This window comes from Ursus arctos, unplaced genomic scaffold (assembly GCF_023065955.2).
Source record: "Ursus arctos isolate Adak ecotype North America unplaced genomic scaffold, UrsArc2.0 scaffold_8, whole genome shotgun sequence".
Classification (NCBI taxonomy): domain Eukaryota; kingdom Metazoa; phylum Chordata; class Mammalia; order Carnivora; family Ursidae; genus Ursus; species Ursus arctos.
Window position 1 is genome coordinate 78,692,416 of NW_026623100.1, and position 17,672 is coordinate 78,710,087.

Genomic DNA, 17,672 nt, shown 5'->3' on the forward strand with positions numbered 1-17,672 from the left:
TCTTTTTACCTGTAAGGATCTACAGTCCTAACTGCCCTGTCACCTGAGGACACTCACCCGCCTGTGACCCTGGGGGTAGAAGAGGCCATGGTATAATGGGATAGGCACCGCCCGGGAAGTCCAGAGAGAGATCTGGACTCTAGTCAGACCTCGGCGACTAACTTCCCGCAAGGCCCATCATCACAACAGTTGGTAAACTCTTTGAGGGCAAGACCTCATCTTATTCTTTGTGGTATCAGATACGTACGCTGGGTAGGTGTTGATTAAGGGTAGATGACGGCGGTGATAGTAGTGACCCCACGATGACACAGCCAGCCATTGCCTCTCTCTGGGACTCCGCTTTCTCGACTGTAAAATTGGGGGATTGGATTTGCTGAGCTGTAAGAGCACCTCCAGTTCAAAGAGTCTATCACCACCAATGCCAACCCTGGAAGGTTCTGATGACGGCCTCACAACAGCTACAGGGCGTCAAGCCACGTTTGCTGTTGCTGTCAGAGACAGAGCCATTTTATCTGTTCGGGCCACAGCAACGGAAATAAATAACCCTCTGCTGGGGGATGTTGATGAGGGGGCGGGGGATATATGGGAAATCTCTGCACTTTCCTCTCAATTTTGCTGTGAACCTCGCACTGTTCTAAAAGCTAAAGTGCACACACACATATACACACGTACAAATAAGTCACTAAATGTGGGCTGTGACATGGGGTGGAGGTACAACATTCTTGACTTAATAAAGGTCAAGTCCAAGAGAAAGACTCTGGGCAGCACCATTTTGCACCTTCCTCTTCACTAAAACTACACCTGGTCGAACTTCCAATAATGCAGTGGTCACACTGTTTATTCAGCTGAGGTGTGCATAAAGTTCATAGTATGTGAAATATTTTAGGGGATACACAGGTGAACTTTTTTATTCTTATATTTTCATGTTTATCAGAATAAATTTAGTTTACACATATAGTATTTTTTAAAAGATTTTATTTATGTATTTATTTGAGAGACAGTGCGAAGAGGAGCAGATGAAGAGGGGCAAACAGACTCCGCGCTGAGCGCAGAGCCCGACGCGGGGCTCAATCTCACGACCCTGAGATCATGACCTGTGCCGAAACCAAGAGTCGGACTCTCAACCGACTGCACCCCCCAGGCTCCCTGCTTTGCATGTATAGTATTGATAGAAAGTTTCCTTTTAAAATAAAGTATTAGGTAAAGGAGAAACAGTACCAGTGACCCTGAGATGGCCTGACACACGGATATACTCCCCTCCTCGAAATAAAGGCCCAATCAGGGCAACATACAGGTCTTAAGAAAATGGGTGAGTTTTGTGAACCTGCTGGGTGGTCCTGACCTGGTTACACCATAGGGCCGTTGGGGGCCAGCCCCCAACCCTCTCTCATCTGTCCTCCACCAAGGCCTTCTTGTACCTGGCAGGCCGACGTGCACCACGCTGGCGTCCCTCACTTTATAAAGTCAGCACATTTAAGGGGCGCCTGGGTGGCTCAGTCGGTGAAGCGTCTGTCTTCGTCTCAGGTCATGATCACAGGGTCCTGGGATCGGGCCCTGCGTCGGGCTCCCTGCTCAGCGGGGAGACTGCTCGTCCTTCTCCCTCTGCCTGCTGGTCTGCTTACTTGTGCTCTCTCTCTCTCTGCCAAATAAATAAATAAATAAACAAATAAATAAATAAATAAATAAAATCTTTTAAAGTAAATAAATTAAATTAAATTAAATCAGCGCATTTCAGCAAAGTTGCACTTCAAAGGAACTTTTGCTAAGCCAGAATGTGTAATGACGGTTGTTATTCGCCAGACTGCCGCCATGGCATTTCGTCCTTTACAAAAAAAAAAATGACAGGGCCTGTGAGAAACCCATCAGCCACTTTATGTCACAGTCAGAGAGTACCTGAGGGCTTTGTCCCCTGGCTGTGGCTGCTCAGAAGGGTATTACGAGGGATTAAAGGGTATGGAGGGAGTGATTCTAATTTGAGGCTTCCAGTGCCTTCTATCTGTCATGATGAGAAAATGAAAGAGCTCATACGTCTCTGAGGGCTTTGAGACACATTCTCAGGAAGAGTCGGAAATCAGAAGTTGGGGACCGGAGGCTGAGCTGGGGGGGGCGGGGGGAGGAGGACTGTGGGGGGAGTGCGCGTTGGCCACGGCAGGGGCAGCAGAGGCCGGAAGTTCTAGGCAAAGTAGGCTCCGAAGCCTAAGTAAGGGCTCGTGGTTCCTTCTGTGAAATAAGATCATTCGACTGGAGAGTCTTCCAGGCCATCCCACGAGTCTGCAATGTTCTGTCCGTAGTCAGCTGCCTAAAACAGTTTACTTTTTAAGTAGAGTAAACGTCTGCTTTTTATTCACAAGTACATAAAAGCTTAGAGAGTCAAAGGCAGCGGAGTGCCAGCTTGCTGACTGTGGGATCAAACCTACATTCTACGTCGAGAGCCACCTCTGGGTGGCTGTCTCATCCCCAGTCCTGCCAGGTGCGGCCGCAGCTTCTCCACCCAAGCCTCGGGCTCTGCAAACAGCCTCCAAGAAGGACCTGCCGGTGGGCAAACCAAATGCTCCGACAGGGCCTGGCCCCAGCCCAAGGAAAACAAATGCAAGCCAGGCATGCGCAAGAGCAAGACGTAGCCCATCCCAACAGACTTCACCCTTCCCAGGCTCCCCTCCAGAAAGGGAAGCAGCAGCCGCGACGTGCACTCACCCAGATAATTCCTGCAGGGGTTCTCGGACTCTGTACTTTGGGATCGGAGAGGGTGGCTGCAGAAAACCGTACCCACGCTCTTGAACGAATGGTTCAGGTGCCTCTCTTCACCCATGTGTGTTCCTGATTACTCAGACTCAGGAACATCGTAGAAAATTGAAAGTCATGCCTTTGCCTCGTTGCGTCCGAGACAGCAAGCTGGGTCACCGGTGGCTCTAGGGGAGCCATCCAAGGAAATTTGGCCAGGTTCTCGTTCTTGCCGGGTCTGCTCAAACCGCCTGGTCTGATCCAGTAAAACGGCCTCGATCGGGGCCACCAGTGTTTCCATCAGGACACAGAGGATACAGGCTGCATTAAGTTGGATTAAGTGAATTTCCCTGAATGGGTCATCCAGGGTACTTGCCTTGATGCTGACTCATTGTACATAAAATAAAAATACTTCAATTATGAGCGTTTTAATGTGGAAAAAAATGAAACTAAATTAAAAGGTCACTCCAGATGTAAATGTACATATAAACGCACACACAGAATTAAAGTATCACAGCAGAGGGAATCTGGCATTACCAGCCAGGGTCACCTCCCTGGGTATTGTTTAAACCCCCAGTGGGAGCATCGGGTGCAGTCACCCAGTTCTGGCCCAGGTCAGTTTTTCTCATCACCATCTTTGTGTTTGATCCGTTCCAGCCCTAAAAACCATGACCATAGAGTATCTGCTGGTGTCCATGCATTCTGCACAGAAGTCTCGTTCTTTCTGTCTGCCAAGTTCCGTTTCAACGGCACGGGCTTTGTCCGCTGTCCTCCTGTCTGGATGCTTCCATTTGCACCTGCAGGATCTGTGTGAAGCTGAAGTGGGGATGGATGCTCTCTCCAGGTGCTTCCCTCCGGGGGGAACAATTCTGAAAATCTTCCTCTATAAACGTCGGTCACAGCCGCAGGGGTGGGGCCATGTTTTGTAGACCTCTTTGTCTTTAAGCAGGAGGACACATTCTAGAGCTGAATGGAAGACCTCCCTCATCCATGGCTTCTTCTTGTGTTCCCTTGCTACGTGGTCCTTTAGTGGAAACAGTCAGGTTTCAACACTGTCCCCATTCTAGTCCTTCCTCCCTAGGGCTTTGTAGTACAGCTGTCTCATACCCGGATCACCTGGGGTATTGTCCCGGCAATGGCCCATTAGTCCCTGCAAAACCGAAGACCCTGATTTAAATTTCCCTGTGGAAGCCTCTTCCAGACCCCCAAACCCCACCATGGCTTGGTATTTATTTATTTATTTATTTATTTATTTATTTATTTATTTTAAAGATTTTATTTATATATTTGACAGAGAGAGACAGCGAGAGAGGGAACACAAGCAGGGGGAGTGGGAAAGGGAGAAGCAGGCTCTCCGCTGAGCAGGTAGCCTGACACGGGGCTTGATCCCAGGACTCTGGGATCATGACCTGAGCTGAAGGCAGACGCTTAACGACTAAGCCACCCACGCGCCCCACCATGGCATATTTAGAATCGATTCTCCTCCTCCTCCATCTTCTTCCTCCTCTTCTTCTTCCTCTTGAGAGAGAGAAAGAGCAGGGGGGCAGGGGGAAGAGGCAGAGGGAGAGAGAGAATCTTAAGCAGGCTCCACACCCAGTGCAGAGCTTGATGTAGGGCTCAATCCCACAACCCTGAGAGCATGACCTGAGCCAAAATCAAGAGTTAGACGCTTAACCAGCTGAGCCGCCCAGGTGCCCCATGGAGTCCCTTCTCTTTCACTCAGATGAGCCATTTCTACCAAATACAGTGGTTCCTAAAGTAAAACTTACATACGTTGAAATTTGAACAGCAACCCTACACATAATCTATTATTTTGGATTTAGTGGACTTTGTTGTATAATTACTTAATCCCTCACTATTTTAGGTTTCGTGAACGATGCTTTTCCAAGAGTGTATGGTTTTAAAGAAGAAACCATCTCTGGAGACAAGTTCTCATTAAACAGTAATCAAGATAGAAAGGGTTAATGGCAGAAAATCAAGTAACAGAAGAGCCTTGCATCTTGTCCCCTGGAAGCAAGGCCAGGTCCCAGCTGGAGGAGACAACCTCAGTCTGAGAGCAAGAGGTTGAGAGACGGAGCAAATGTCCACACGAGAGAAGGGGTGCATACCCGGACTGAGAGCGGGAGCCCGCGGGAACTTGCCAACAGCCCCAGTTACAGAGACAACATGAGGTGGCCTGTCCATGGCCTGAAGGGCCCATCCTTGGCCTGGGGCCTATCACAGGAGCGTACTCTGGCCAAATTTCCTCGGATGGTTCTTTGGTCTTGAATTCTCTGAGCTATTTTGGGTCCCCAGCTAGAGACTGTTATCATCTGTGCACTTCTGGGATGCAAAGTGCCCCGTGAGCATCGTTAAATGGAGTTCCTCCAGCTTGTACAATAATTTTCTCTTTTGCTGGGTCACATCCATGAGGACACACACACTCATTCCAATGCACACACTGTGTCTTTAAATTGTCCATGGTGTTCGCTATTGCTGCTGCTGTTTCAGGACTTCTGCGAGCTCCCTTTCCCAGGAGAAGCTTCCAGGGTCTGCTCAACCGCTACTTACTGGGTGCCGATAATCGAATGCAAGGGCATGGGACACCCGCAACAAAGGCACACCCCAGTAGCAGGTACACTCCCTGCTCTATACAACCTAGAACTATTAGAAAAACAGAAAGGGTGCTCTATTTTGTTGCAGAGATCTTCCCCGGGCAAGCTGACCGCAGCCCACACAGAGCCCCCAGCAGACACGAGATCAACATGGTCTTCGCCTCCTGGTGTCTGATCTCAGGCAAGCACTTGAGATTTGTTCACACGACCAAGCTCCTGAGACTGGCAGGTTAGGTGGTCACCTGCGTGTGAGCTAAAGACCCAAAGAGGGCCGTCTAGCATCCCAGAATGTTTGGATCAACTCGCCAGCACCCCCGAGGGTGTCTACATGGGAGGCAAATGCCAGAGAAAGGCAGAGGAGCAAGAGACTGGGCTGGTGTCGTTTGCGATGTCTGCCAAACACCTTCACTTCCACTGCAGGGACAGGCTGCTGGGGGACCCCGAGCTCATGTCACCTGGTCAGGGCCAAAGACACGCTGCCAGTGATGGCCTCTCTGACCCCTGCTTTTCTGTGGTCCATTTCACTTCCACTGACACATTTTCTTATTTCATCCATTAATTCCATTGTTTGGGTTATGGTCAAGTCATGAACTCACGCTCCTCCTGCCCCTTTCCTGAGAGATGTTCTGCCTTTCGAGGTGATTCTCTCTCTCATACTCTGCTTTAACTAACTTGACTCTTGGGCTCTGACATGCTTCCCTGTCACAAATAGGCCACCTCCACAGCACAGACTCCGTTGTGCCAACTCAATGGAGCAGCTGGGCTAAGTGTCCAGCGAGAGAGCTATGGAAGGACAGAAGGGAGAGGATCACCGAGATGCCCCAAAGAACGCCGTGAAAGGGATGGTGTTGGCAGAGGGCTTTGGGAAATGTTAGAATTTTAATAGATAGAAAGAAGAGGGGGTGTGTTTAGGTGAGCAGAGACTTGGAAGAAAGCCAGCAAAAGCAGTTGGTGGTATGGCTAGGGAGACAGTTATAAAGGAGAATCTGGGGACATGGAGGTACAGAGGGATGGAGCCCAAGGAGTTGATTCCAAGGCAAGGAAAAGCCATTGAAGGGGTTCGTGCAGGACAGTGACACGCTCAAAGTAGAACTTTAAGAAAACAAAGTCAGCAGGGGGAGAGGAAGAGCGGGTTTTAGACAGATTGAGCGCCAAGTAAAGGATTCCCAAAATAGAATTATGGAGTTTTCACAAGTACAAAGACCTTTGCCCTGGGGGAGGTTAGAGTTTGTTACAAATGGAACAAAAAATGGGTAATAGAGTAATACTGAGCTTCTATATCCAAAAATAGCCTTTGGCAGCAGAAAATTGTTTTGCAAGTCAGACTGTTATCTAAAGAAAGGATTTTCCAAATTCCTTTATTCCTTTGGCATATCAAATATGGGAGCTTGGAGAGCTCCCGTGTGGTATACAGAGTTCCCATAAAGTTTGTAGGAGAGATCTACTTCATCATTGAAGCTTAGCTAGAGGGTCGATGGAGAAAGATATGAAGTAGGGGGAGGACAGGAAAAGCCCACCCTTGCCCTGGCTTCACAGATGGAAGAAAGAGAGGGAAGAGAGTGAGGGGAGAAAGCAGAAGACATGGGACTCCCAACGTCCACTGTCCAAGCTCAGACATGGACAGGGAAAGAGAGCACCCAACCAGTTCAAGGTGATATCAAGGGCAGATGGCCATACCTAAGGAGGTTGTCATGACAGGAGGAGGAGAACCATGGCAGAACTTGGGGATGGCAGCTGGGCAGAACCTCAGGGGTCTGCTGCCAGGGTGCCCGGCTGGACTGGCACCAAGTAGGCAGAAGCCAAGTAACAAGTTCCATCAGCCTCAGACTTCAGTAAGCAGGAAGAGTCCAGGTGAACCAAACCCGTAAGCCGGGGCGGAGAGAGGAGAGGACACCATAATTGGGCACCCCAAGTCTCCACTGTTGCTGTAAACAATGGTATGCTCTTTTCCATACACCTAGGGCCATCTCGTAGCCAGAGAGGCAGAGGGAGAAGAGTCTTAAAGATGGAGCATCGTTATCCAAACAAAAGTTTCCTGATGGAGCCAGTGAAATGGACGTACCAGACCATGTTATACAGCAAATTGTTACCATTAATCAGTGAGTGGAGGGTGGAGGAGAGAGGACACTAGGGGGAAGGCCATATTAATTACGGAAAAACTAAAAATCGCACCCACTTTTCTCTGCGCATCCATGTGAGTGATCGTGAGTTACATTTTGCGCGATTCCAATTATGGACGAAAGAGAAGAGGTGACCACTGTGGGACTGAGTGGGGTCTTTGAGACAGAGACAGAGAGTTTACATACAGCAAGTAGAAGACTAAGGGCCACCTCTTGGAAATGCCCTCAGACTGGCTCTAGCAAACCCCATAATCTTGCAGAATTTGGTGATCACGTGCAGATAGTTGTTTCTATTAAAGCCACTGTTAATTGAAACGTCTGCCTGTCCATCCTATATGAAGTGGGGTTCCGTGTGGCAAATTCCCAACAGTGACTAGCACTTCGCAATAATCAGATTGCCTCCATGAGGGCTAACTGTACCTATTGCCTGCCTCCTCTGTCAAAGAAATAAGCCGATAAGCTGGGGGCAGCTCAGCACTTCATGGCTGGTATTACTTTGAAGTTCTTACATCAGAAAGGCGCATCTATTTGTCTCCTGTTGAAGTCAAATCTGTTGGCTGGTGGGCTAAGAGGCAGGAAGAGTGGTCAATCGTGGTCTCAAGAGAAACAGGAATGGGCAAATTAGAAACAAACCAGTCTCCAGCTGAGAGCATGGCTTTCTCCTCCAATGCTGAAGACAATTCCTGCAAATGTGGTCAGAGATAGGACACTGGACAGGGAGACTCATGCTGTGAACACTGGCAGAACAAGGGTGAAGGAGTCCCTTTGGCAGCAAAGAAACATTGTGCTGGGTTTAGTGCCGGGCCACTTGCTAGAGCCTTGGGAATGTACTTTTCCAAAAGGACAGAGAGAGGCAGGTGTCCACACTACCAGCACCTCTGTCTGTCCCACATTAGCTCCTCCCACTTTGCAACCTGATGGTTCATTCTGAGTTTAGCACAGGGATGCTGTTCAAGTTTTGGGTACTGTTAATATCATCCCCCCAAAGAGTTCTTATTTTGCCTTTGTGTATGTATCTCAGAATCCTTGCTGCATTTCTTAAGTTCCTTAAAAGAAAAAGTGCTTATAAATAAAAATCACCCATAATCCTAAACCCAAACAGCTCTTTTCTATTTTGTCCGTTAGCATCCATACACATGTCTTCTACGCTTATAATCAAGTATATATACAAGTTAGCCTGCTCCTTCCCTTTCCATTAACATATATCAAAAGCATGTTCCCACATTTTCACAAAGACTTTAGTAATGGCGACAAATGATTTCATCATGTGGCATACCATCGTTTACACGATTTCTGTTTTAGAGCAGAAATTATCTGTCTTGTCTCTCATCTGGCCGCCATGATACTCAGCCACAGTAGTTCCTTGACAAATATCTGTCAGGCAGTCTGGGTCAATAATCAATACTATGACGATACCAAAGTTTATTCTGGCCTTCATCAGACTCTCTCCTCCTCCCCCCACTGCTCCTGCTTATTGATCTGGGATCTTCTCCCTCAGTGTTTCCCGCCATGGAGATGGAGACACCAGGGCCCGCAGATCCAGCTTTCCCCAGGGGAGCCCACCCAGACGCTGGCAAAAAGCACATGCTACGAAGGAGCAGGGCCCTCCGAGAACAGTCTGGTAGCAGGAGGTGTCAGCTTCTCCAGGGCCACGAACTGTTCATCCCAGAGCAAGCTGTGCTGTCCCTTGCTCGCGAGTGCCCACGCCAGGGTCCCAGGTCCATAGCACGGCTTTGGCCATGACTGTGGTCATTGCCCAGAGTTCCTCCCTCTTGATTCTCAAACGCACCTGGCTCGAAGCCTCCTTGCAAGTCTGAAAACCACTCGATATACTGTCAGCAAGTGTCTTGTCTCCTTTTAGCCTGAGTCTGTTTCTAGTATTCGCAACGAAGCACCTGTCTGGCTCGATCCCCATTTTTTTATTCCTGTCAAAACCTATCCAAGAAAATATTGAAAATCTATTCCTACTGAGACATAAAAATATCCCCTTTCGTTCATACAAGGCTTTACTATTGACAATATTCTTTTTGCAAAATGCACTCTGATTTGATTTAAGTCAAAGCATTTTATTATATCCAACTTAAAGGCAAGAAAAATCAGGCCCACCGCGGTTCAGTGACTGCCCCGAGGGTCACACAGAGAATCATCAGATCATCATGTGACGATGATCTAACTCAAAATTCCATGCTATCTTCACTGCTGAGCTACCTTTCACCTTGCCGTGTTCCATTCTGGATATTTTACATGGAGCGGGGGGGCTGGATAATTGGGGATAATGAGTGGAATAAGAAGGGGGAAGGCTTTTCAGAAGGAGAAACTATACCAAGTAGGGAGTGATCTGTGCCACCCAAGGGGAAAGAGATCTTGTGTGCACACGTGCCCGTACACACACCCCCGGCCAATGTCCCCCACCCCGTGCTTTTCTATTACAAGGTGCTAAGCCTCACGTGAATTGGTTAACAGCCATCCAGCTGAACAAAGCACACCTTCTATTTTAGTGATACCAAGTGTTCCTTCCATGAGGACTTGAAAACACACAGACCCCCAGCTGAAATGACTCACGCATGGAGGCCCTGGTGAGGGGAGGGGAACCAAGCGCTGCTGCTTTGAGAGCTACACACGAGGGGGGCCAGACACGTCTCCTCCTGGTAAACGAAGAGGGTGCTACCTGCAGGCAGAGAACATCTGTCAGCTGTGGAAGGGCTTGGATGTAAATGCAGGGGGTCGCTCCAAAATGGTAATGAGGAAAGATGAGAGGAAGGCTCTTGAGCCTTCCAGGTAGATCCCTGATATTCTGAGGCCCAAATCCTAGCAGGACCCCCTCCGACACGCTGCCACTGACCGTATGGGGCAACAGAAAGCACACAGCACCACCTAAGAAGCCAAACTGCCAGAAAGAAAAAGAAAAGGAGCCTAAATCTGGCCAAACCTCTAGAATCACCAGAGGAAGGGCTTGAGACAAGGATTTGGGTGCAGAGAGTTTCTTTGGGAGATGGTCTCAGGAAGAAGTGAGGGAATGAGGAAAGTAAAACCTGGGGGAACAATGAACGGGTGGTCACCCTTTATTAATTAATAACAAGGCCAATCAGGGATTGTTACCACTGGATGACTGGGCTCAGTCCTGCTGGGGACCCTCGGAAGAACCATCTAGAACAATGCCCACAGAAGCTGGGGAAGCTGGGGGATTTATCTGTCCTTGGTGAAAGGTTCCCAGGAGTTAGTCCTCCTGCTTCAACGTGGAACCACAATTTTTATCATTTAAGCTACTCTGAAAGCAGGCAGGCCAGTGCCACTAGGCCCAGTGCAGCACAGACATTCTGCCACCCTGGGGTGGGGGACATGCCAAAGGTCACCATGCAGGTGCAACTGGCCAAATCCAAACCATGGGAAATATCTGCAGGACTGATGCCCTGGCTTCTCCTACAAAAAAAAAAAAAAAAAAAAAAAAAAAGGCACTTAAAAAAAAAGGGAGAGAGGTGGGGCGCCTGGGTGGCTTGGTTGTTAGGCGTCTGCCTTCGGCTCAGGGTGTGATCCCAGAGTCCTGGGATCAAGCCCCACATCAGGCTCCTCTGCTGGGAGCCTGCTTCTTCCTCTCCCACTCCCCCTACTTGTGTTCCCTCTCTCGCTGGCTGTCTCTGTCAAATAAATAAATAAAATCTTAAAAAAAAAAAAAGGAGAGAAAGAAAAACTTAGAGATGAAAACAGATAAGAGACATACCGATCCAAGGCCACACGTACTCTCTTAAGGGTCCTAATTTGAACAAAACAACTGTAAAAGAATCTTTACAGACAGTTGACAAAAACTGAATCTGGCCCAAGTATTAAGATGATATTAAGAGGGACACCTGGGTGGCTCAGTTAGTTAAGCATCTGCCTTCTGCTGAGGTCATGATCCCAGGGTCCTGGGATCAAGTCCAGCATCGTTGGGCTCCTTGATCAGCAGGGAGCCTGCCACTCCCTATGCTTGTGCGCGCTCTCTCTCTCTCTCAGATAAATAAATAAAATATATATTTTTTAAGTGCTGTCCTATTAGAAATCTATACTGAAGTCTTTATGGTTGAAATTACCTGATGACTGAGATTTGCTTTAAACTGCTCCGGGGGGAGGGGGAGAAGTTGGTGGGAGTGTAGATGAAACAAGAATAGCAATATATTCATTGTTGAAATGGGGTGGTAGATCTATGCTGGTCTATATGCAATTTTCTCTACTGCTATATACAGAAAATGTCTCTAAAGAGAAGTGAATTTGGAAAGAAAGGCAGAAAGCAATAATAGGCTCAGGGAAGCACTGGCGCCTCTGCTGCTCCTTTACAGAGCAGCTCTTCTGTCCAAAAATGACTGACATAATCTCTACCCTGGGTGAGTTTAAGAAAGCAAAGCACTCAGAGTCGCCTGGGTGGCTCATTCGGCTAAGCATCCGTCAGTTTCCGCTCGGGTCATGATCTCAGGGCTGTGGGATTGAGCCCTATGTTGAGCGCCAACTCAGGCTCCGCGCTCGCCGGGGAGTCTGCTTGAGCTCCTCTCTATCTCCTATCTATCTCTATCCCTCTGCCCCTCCCCCACTCGCGTGTGAGCACGCTCTCTCAATCTCTCTCTCTCTCTCTCAAATACTCAAACGTCACCTGGGCATTCAGTAGTTAAGTGACAATACCAGACAACGATAGACGGTCACTTCACGTTTGTGATTCATTAACTTCTCTATGAATAAGTGTGAAATAAGAAATATATATGTTGGTCTATGTACCTCTCCACTTGGCTGTTCCATCTGTATCCTTCATTATACAATAGACTAGCAAATGTGTCAGTAATATTTCCCTGAGTTCTGTGAGCCATGAGAACAAATCATCAAACCTGAGGAAGAGTACAGGAACCCTCAAATTGTAGCAATATTAGACAGAAGTGTAGGGTAACCTGGGGACCCACTACTTGCTGTTGGCGTCTGAAGTGGGGTCAGTCTTGTGGGATCGAGCCCTTAACCTATGGGGTCTGCACCAACCGCAGGGAGTCAGTGTCCAAACTGAATTAATTGTAGGACACCCAGCTGGTGTCCAGAGAGTTGGAGAATTAGTTGGTGTGGGGCGAAAACCCACACATTTTCTGTCAGAAGTGTGGGTGTGAGTGTGAGTAGAGGAAACAAGGGTTTTCTTGTATTTGGTATTAACAGTAAGTGCTAGAGCAAGACCGGACTGAGGAAGAGAGAACAGGTGTGGGACCTCACGCCTTCCCCCAGTCAAGACCTGTGACTTAATTGCCTTTACTAAAATCTTCCTTCTAAATCCACGTTTGAAAAGTATCCCAACCGATTTCTCATCTTTAAGATACCTGTACATTCTGTTAACCGATATACTCAAGTGGTATTTTTTAGTGTCTTTAGATCTCTTGGGAAAAGCAGAATTGGGTGGTCAGGGGTTGAGAAGAGAGACAGGAGATGAAGCACGTAGTATGTGGGGAAGCTGGGAATGGGAAGCTTGGTCAGAATCCCACAGAGCTTGGGACTGGGCCCACGCCTACTAGGAAGGACGGACCAAACTTGCAAGTTCAGATGGGAGTCCCGTTAGATGGTGCCCAGCTTTTCGTGGAGTTACGTGGATACTGGGAGGGCCCTTTGTGAGCACCGTTCAAGCCAAGGGAACTGGGAACAGTGACGACCCAGAGCTTCTCCCACCAAGACGTCCAGGCGACTCTGTCTCTGTAACCCACAGACTGAAAGGGAAGTCAACACCACTCAACTCCATTCAACCATTTTGAGCCCTGTTGTGTGTTGGTTCACTTACCATATCTGGGGACACAAAGACGAAGAGAGCACCATCTTTGGTCGGGTTCTTTGACTGTAAACGATGTAGGGCCCTCCAGCTGTGGGGTACCTCACGGCGTTGACGGAAAAGCTAAAGAGCCAGCTTCCCCGAGGAGGAAACCCAAGGAGCCAGAGGACAGGCTCCTCACAACCCAGTTCCAGACATTTCCATCTTTTTGTCACCCACTCAAATCCAAGTACCAAGGAGGGACAAGGCCCTTTGATCACAGTTCCCCCCAACAAAACCCCGAGGCCGTCCCAGAAGAGGGAACGGAGGCAGCACCGGCAAACAGCAAGGTCTAGCTTACATCCTAATACGCAGGGCCTGCCTTCGTGGGGCCTGAGCCAGTGGGGGAGCAGGACCCTCAGAGGAAACAGTGCTAGCGTGTGAAAAGTGACAGCAAGGAGCCCAGGGCCTGCACAAAGGAAAGGCGGTCAGCAGCGCGCTTCGTGGCAGATGAGTTCCACTCCAAGAAGAAGGTTTTGAAAAGGGAAAGGTGCTGAGCCTCCCTTGGCTGCTGTGTCTCTGGGTTCTCGGGGCGGGGTTGGGTGGGGGGGATGCTGAGCATGGAGGGCGGGGTTGAGCAGCAAGGGGCTGAGCATGGGGGGAGGGGGAGGGCGGGGAGGGGGGAGGCAGGGGTGTGCGGGTGTGAACTGTGCTTCACATCACTCATCCCTGATGGGGGCTGTGGTTACTGTTGAGAGTCAACTGTAGGTGAACTGGGGTCAGGCCTGCGGTTCTCACTTCAAAGTCTGAGATAATCTGTAAATGGTTTTCTCCCTGGTTTCCTTTCCCAGCAGAAGTAGTTCACCAAAAAAGTTTATTTTTGCAAGAAAAGTGGCTCAAAATTTGATCATTGATTTTGCTTCGTTTTAAAAGTTTCTAAACAATGTTTAGAATCGTGCAGCGGATCCCAGCCCACCAAGGGGTTGCAGCCTGGGGGTGGGGGGGGCTGCCAGTTGCATCTGTGGGCCCGGTGGCAGGAAGCATTGTGAGATAAAAGAGCAAAGTGGCAGAGGCGGAAGGAAGGAAGGAAGGAAGAAAGAAAGAAAGAAAGAAAGAAAGAAAGAAAGAAAGAAAGAAAGAAAGAAAGAAAGAAAGAAGGAAAGGGAGAAAAGCAAGGAGGGAGGGAGGGCAGATAACCTTCAACCAACACTTCAGGTCAGGTCGGCTCACCTGGAGCTGTGCCTGCCCCCACCTCCACCCCTGGGCTGGGCTGTCCTGGGCCCAACCCCAGGTCCCCACTGTGCACCCACTTGCTGCTATTCAGAAGGCTGGATCTTGATGGAATGCACAGCTTCTCAGCTAAAGCTGCCTGGGACTCGGGCCCCAGGGAGAGGGCAGCATACACAGATGACGAGGGGAGACTGAGGCTGCACACAGCACCTCCAACCTGGAGCTGGGCCCAAGGACAGAGTCTGGAAGCTTCTGGCACAATGCAGTCGGGGGCCACTGTGGCGCCAGTAGGAGGACACATTTCCAGACTCATCCCCAGACTTCCACACCTCATTCTAGGGCCAAGGGAAAACAGATACAAGGAGATGAGTGGAGCAGGGACCAGACACATTTTAATTAACAAAGCACTTTTGTATTCATCCTTTGGACAGTTCGTTGGGACTTTTGTTTTCCCCATTTCGCATATGTACCAACTGAGGCTCAGAGAGACTTGCTCAGGGTCAGTCACAGGACCACACAGGGGGCATCACACTCAAGTCACACACAGACCACATGCTCTAAGGGCCAAAGCCCAGGCCGTGTCTCTGTAATTGGTCTCCCCAGCCCCGTGAGAGAGATGCCGCTGTCCCTACTTCAGCAGAGAATGAGATGAGGGACCCAGGGTCACACAACTAAGGAGTGACAGACCCCGGGTTCACCACCCACTCTGTGTCCACTTGATCTACGTGCGAGGTTTCCTCCCATACAGATAGGACACCCTGTTTAGATAACAATACAAATAATCTGCGTGAAAAGTCTGTTCTGTTCTGCTCTGATGCGAACTCCCTAGTCTGTAGAACTCCAGAAAACAAAGCATTTCACAGACACCCAATACGAGCAATGAAAACATCTCCATTGTCTTTTCAGTGACACGGTCCTAAGAGGAAAACTGATGTGCCAACAAAGATTGGCTCCAAGCACAAAATCTATATGAAAGAACAAATGCTTTAAAAAAAATAAATAAATAAGCTTTGTAAGCAGAATGCAAAATGGTATGCTCAGTGGGGTTACCACTGAGTATAAAAAGTGCACACATGCAGACAAAGGCTGGAAGGGAAATGCAAAAATTGAATCGGTTCTATGGCAAAGAGATGGTTTATTTTTCCTTCTTTAAAAAACACATGTAATATTTTTATCCTATCGGTGTAAAAACAAAAAGACTCTGCTATTGTGCGTGGAGATTCGTCACGTGAAATACAAAAGATCTTCACGTGATGCTATAAACCCAAGACTCAGCCACTGGAGTTCCTGGGAGAATTGCCGCTAGGTTGACCACGTTTGACCTTGACCAGTCCCGGTGATGGTCACCATAGAGATAGAAAGAAAGAGGGGAGGGAGCTGCCTTTCCACCCAGCCGTTTTGCTGATTGCTTGTTGGTGTAACATTTTGGATGCAGACTATTCCCCATATATCCATTTTTGTAAAGCCTCACGGCCAGGTCAGAATCAATTCAATGCTGTCAAGTTCACTGAGCACCTACTATGCGTTGAGCCCGGGGGTTCAGACAGCATAGGACAGGATCTCTGCCTTGTGAGAGCTCACAAGTTCAATTGTGGGCAGTTTTAGGAGCCTGTAGAGGGTGAAGCCGTGTGGTCTTTGCATACCCCTTCCTCCCACAGCCTGTCTCTCCCTTGCCCCCAAGCAGAGCTCCTCCAGAGTCATGAGGCTCTCTCTCTGCATCTCATCCATTGTGTCTAACACTCAGACAATGCCAGGCACGTGGTAGACACTCGATATACCTTCATCAAACAAATCTCACGGCTACCTTGCAGATACCACTCGCTCAGTAGATGCATGACCCAGGCAAATGTCCTGAACCCTCTGTGTATCATTCTCAAAAGAGCAAAGTTATGAAGCCAGCGGGGGCAGGCTAGCATCTTATCCATGTGTAGCCAGGCCTGGCATGGTAAATTGCTATTTGGGGCGCTCGGCCAAGACCTATAGAGTTAACTCAACTTGACTCAACCTTGAAGGGAGCACAGCCCCTCAGTGGGCTTCTGTGAACCTCTCCCACCTCCTCAGCCCCTTACAGATTACCCGGGGACTATTCAGAGAAGCTGTTACAGGGGCTGCGCCATGAATCCAAATTTCCTCTGGCTCGCCTCCCTTTCACTGATCCCATGTTTGATCTCAGACCTCGCCTCCCTCCTGGGTGGACCAGAGAATGAAGAGAGGCCTGGCTCGGGGGCCCAAGGAAGAGCCATCCTCCCAGGATGTAGGAGGTGGCAGCTGGCCATCAGGAAGACTCTTTCAGAGGAAGACGTTGATTATTTAATCCGGTCTCTGTCTGTTAGAAGACAAACAGAAAACTTTAGAGCCAAATTACTTCAAAATTTAAAAATAACAGCCCAGAATGCACCTCCTAATTCCTCTCCAAATTCTGCTGAGTAATTCCCCAGGTTTCTCTTTTGTTTTGCCACTAGATGCAGAGAACTATCGGGAAATGGAGTGGATGTATTTTATTTGTATCCATGGACTATAACACCAGCTTCTGGAGAATAAGGAATGTGTATTATTTGCTACGTTCTTAGCATAGGACCTAGAGTGCAGACCTAGTAAGGTCCGTAGTAGGTGCTTAGTGTTTGCTCAGATACTGAGCATCCACAATGAACTCTGCACTATGTAGAGTGGAAGGGTACACGGACGGGTGAATGGATGGTTGGTTGGATGGATAGATCATGGGTGAACTGGCGTATGGATGGATGAATAGTGGATGGATGGACGGGTGGGTGGATGGTGGGTAGACGGGTGCATGGGTGGATAAATGGATGGAAGATGGGTGGATGGGTGGGTGGATGGGTGAATGAATAGTAAGGCACTGTGTCAAGAAACAGATGCACAAATTGGGAAATTGAAGGAGGGTTTAATCAAGAGCTATTTACAAAGAGGTGGACAAGGGTTTAGGGAAATCAACAAGACATGGATGCAGTTCCAGGGCAAAGGAAGAAAGTGATTACCAGAACCCAGAAAGAGCAGCTGACAGGAGAGGAAGCTGTGGCTTCCAGTAGAGGGGAGCAGCGAAACTAGGGAGCAGGAAAGACGCCTTGACTTCAGCTCCTCCGAGGTATTACAGGTTAAATTATATCCCCCAAAAGGATATATTGAAATCCTGACCCCAGTGCCTCAGAATGTGACCTTCTTTGGAAATAGAGTCATTGCAGATGTAATTAATTAAAGTGGGGACAAACTGGAGTAAGACGGGCCCTTCATCCAACAGGACTGGAGTCC

General features: G+C 48.7%; 1 pseudogene; it reads left to right on the plus strand.

Annotated features, from left to right (window-relative positions):
* Positions 1 to 1,305: 1,305 nt before the first annotated feature.
* On the plus strand, positions 1,306 to 3,061 carry LOC113241754 (40S ribosomal protein S29-like; annotated as a pseudogene).
* The last annotated feature ends 14,611 nt before the right edge of the window (positions 3,062 to 17,672 follow it).